Source organism: Galeopterus variegatus, unplaced genomic scaffold (assembly GCF_000696425.1).
Source record: "Galeopterus variegatus unplaced genomic scaffold, G_variegatus-3.0.2 Scaffold3738, whole genome shotgun sequence".
Lineage (NCBI taxonomy): Eukaryota > Metazoa > Chordata > Mammalia > Dermoptera > Cynocephalidae > Galeopterus > Galeopterus variegatus.
The window spans coordinates 87483-91437 of record NW_007729849.1 but is presented as its reverse complement, the minus strand read 5'-3'; positions in this window follow the sequence as shown (position 1 = coordinate 91437).

The window sequence follows — 3955 nt, the reverse complement described above, 5'->3', positions numbered from 1 at the left end:
AAATTAAAAAATAAAGATATGTCCCCAAATTCTTTGATACTCCTCCCCTCACCAGGTGGAGCTTTCCCTTCCCATTAAGTGCAGACTGAACTTAGTGATTCACTTCTAGCAAACAGAGTATAGCAAAAGTGACGGAATGTCCCTTCCAAGGTTAGGTTATGAAAAGACTGTGGCTTCCATCTTGTGCTCTCTCTCTCTCTCTCTTTATGTCTCTCTCTCATTTTCTCTCTTGGATCACTCACTTTGGGGAAAGACATGTCGGGGGCAGCACTATGGAGAGGCCCATGTAGCAGGGAACCGAACCGAGTCAAATCTTTGTAGACTGCAGCCCTCGCAGTTTGACTACAACCTCCTAAGAGATCCTGAGGCAGAACCACTCAGTCAAGTCATTTCCAGATTTCTGATCCTTGGAAACTGTGTGAGATAATAAATATTTGCTATTTTAAGCTGCTACATTTTGGGATAATTTATTATACAGCAATAGATAGTATGATCACAATGCTTTCAAATGATATATAACCCTCAGGGACGGGGAGTGCTGGGCTGAGCTACTGGAGGACGATTGTTATTACAGCTTTAGGACTCCTAAAGTACATGAAGTCAGAATCCTCAAACAGAAAGAAGTGTTTCTCCTAAGCTGAAAGAAATGGATTAAATCATTTTATGGGTAAATGTTCAGATTACTTTTTTTTTTTTTTTTTTTTTTTTAAANTGTGTGTGTGTGTGTGTGTGACCAGTAAGGGGATCGCAACCCTTGGCTTGGTGATGCCCGCACCGTGCTCAGCCAGTGAGCACACCTGGCCATTCCTATATAGGATCCGAACCCGCGGCGGAGCACCACTGCGCTCCCAGCACCGCACTCTCCCGAGTGCGCCACGGGGCCAGCCCTCTCCAAATCTTTTAATCCAGGTGAAATGTGGTTCTAATGAACAGCAAGGGAGTCTTTGATGGGAAGGAGATGCCTCACAGAGGAACGTACAGACAAGGGCTTTGCTGGAGCTACTGTGGATGCAGGAGCTGCAGCTGGCTTTGGAAAGCCTGCAGAAGTCCAGTCTGGGAATTCGCTTTACATGCATAAGCAAACACTTTGGAGGGTTTATGTCCCTATAGACATTGGCTCTTTCTTTCTCCCTGCTCTAGGCTTCCTGAGTGTCCCCTAGAGGACCCTCCCGGTGTTTGGGATGAAGAAAAGGGGAGGAGTAGTCATCACCCCTCACTCCCCAGAGATTGAACTAAAAACCCTTAATCCCACTTTCTGACAGACAAGAGGGTATAATGGAATGATTTAGGGAATTAAACGATTAAAAGGAACTAGAAATGTTAAATAAAAGACTTTCTCCTCAGGACAACACCTTAAACTTGACCATTGTCTCAGGGTCAAGCTGCCTGCATGGTGGATTTAAAGATATGTCCCCAGGGCCAGCCCGTGGCTCACTCGGGAGAGTGCGGTGCTGATAACACCAAGGCCCTGGGTTCAGATCCCACATAGAGATGGCCAGTTAGCTCATTTGGTGAGCGTGGTGCTGACAATACCAAGTCAAGGGTTAAGATCCCCTTACCGGTCATCTTTTTAAAAAAATAATTAATTAATTAATTNGGGTTAAGATCCCCTTACCGGTCATCTTTTTAAAAAATAAATAAATAAAATAAATAAATAAATAAAATTAAAAAATAAAGATATGTCCCCAAATTCTTTGATACTCCTCCCCTCACCAGGTGGAGCTTTCCCTTCCCATTAAGTGCAGACTGAACTTAGTGATTCACTTCTAGCAAACAGAGTATAGCAAAAGTGACGGAATGTCCCTTCCAAGGTTAGGTTATGAAAAGACTGTGGCTTCCATCTTGTGCTCTCTCTCTCTCTCTCTTTATGTCTCTCTCTCATTTTCTCTCTTGGATCACTCACTTTGGGGTTTTTAAAGATGACCGGTAAGGGGATCTTAACCCTTGACTTGGTGTTGTCAGCACCACGCTCAGCCAGTGAGCGAACCGGCCATCCCTAATGTGGGATCCGAACCCGGGGCCTTGGTGTTATCAGCACCGCACTCTACCGAGTGAGCCACGGGCCGGCCCAGATTACTATTAATATAAAATGTTGCCTCATAATTTTTTCTTCTCCAAAAGAAATGCTGTGTTCCTTTCTTTGTGATGTGAAGATGTGTAAAATGTGCCTTGTTGATCTCTTTCAGACTTCTCCAACATGCCTGACTTTCTGAATTCAGCTGTGAACGTTGATGATAAATAACTGAGCATAAATTGGAAGAGTGCTTTTACCCTCCAAGATAGCAAATTCAACCCCAACTGCTTCACTTTGGCATTGGGTGTGATGGTTCACACTACAGAATTCTAAATCTGGAAGGAATATCAGGGGTATCCATAGCTTATCTCAGGCTGATTTTGTAGGAATGGTGTCAATTTCTGTAGAAGTGAATTATTTAATGCCAGATAGTCTAAGTATGTTCCCCACTGTCCCTTCCTAAGGGAAGGTAGGAACCTGGAAGACTCAGCTGCTTCCTGGATGTAGCAATTAGAATGATCACTCCCAAAGTCCTGCATTTGGGATCAGGAAGAGGAGGAGGTTTCTGGACCAGGTAATTTGGAATTAACTGCAGGAGTGGGACAGCTCATACACAAACCATTAACACCTAAGATCAATGCTTGTGAAGAAACTACCCACCCCACCCCAGCCTTCTAACTACTTCCTTCAGCCAGCAATACTGGTAGGCCCTATTTTTGTTTGTTTGTTTGTTTGTTTGTTTCTTTGGTGGCTGGCCAGTATAGGAATTAAATTCTAGATCTTGGTGTATCAGCACCATGCTGTAACCAACCAGGTAAATGAAAGGCCAGCCTTTTTTTTTTTTTTTTTCCTTTGACTTTCTTTTGGTAGTGACCTTTCTCTGACCGTGTAATTCAACAAACATTTACTAAAGGCATACTCGGCTAAGTGCTAGGCCATACATAGATGTATTTATGTAAAAATGTTCATAGAGTGGAAGTTTCTGGATCCTAAACCCATCTAGCCTGGTGTAAGATTGTTTGGGGATGAGGGGTCCTCTCTCGTACAGGAAGCTCTGGGAAAGTGGATTCTCTGACAGTATTCTCTCCCTAAACTTAGCTCCTGATTAGATTGCAAGTTCCTTCCCAGAGATCAGACAAATGTTCGCTTCTTCCAAACAAATCCTGCTCCAGTGTAATACTGTATTTCATTCTACAGCATTATTTGAGTAGAGTTACCAAATAGCTCAGAAAATCATTTGAGGATAAGCTAGGATACATAACAATAGGCCCAGAAGTCCTGTTTGGTGATGCCAGTGACTCCCTTTAGCTGTAAGAGGTGGAGGGGCATGAAAAAGAGGAAGAGAAGATTTTCCATTCACCAGGCCCCTTCATTCATGTGCTCGTATCAAAATACCAAAATAGCAATTATTTGGTCACCGTTTTGATTATTAAACCTTAGGAATAGCTTGAATGCTTCTCCAGTTTAATGCCAATAGAGAGTCACAAGGGAGGAGTTATTCTAAACCTTTAATGAAGGGCAAATACAGAAAGGCCTCAACACAGAGTTTAGATTTAGTGACTGAGTGCCCACTGAAGTTACGTCAGTAGAGGTGCTGACTATGCCATGTGTTGGAGGAGTGGGACAAGCTGGCACAAGTTGCAATCTCAAGACAATGCAAGTATCTCAACCTGAAAACTATGAGAAAGAGGACAACTTGCTGAGGTCCACGGCCTCTGAAAAGCCATTTATCAGATGACAATAGGAACTGCATGGACACTTTCTCTGTAACATGGGACGAGGACATCACTGTCCTATATTACAGGGAAGGGGAGAATTAGAGGTGGCAGTAGAAACTTGTTTTAGAAATTATACCTTCTTTTTTTTTTTTTTTTAGTGTGCTTTATTTATTTATTTATTTATTTTTTTAATTTTTATTTTGTCAATATACAATGTATATGA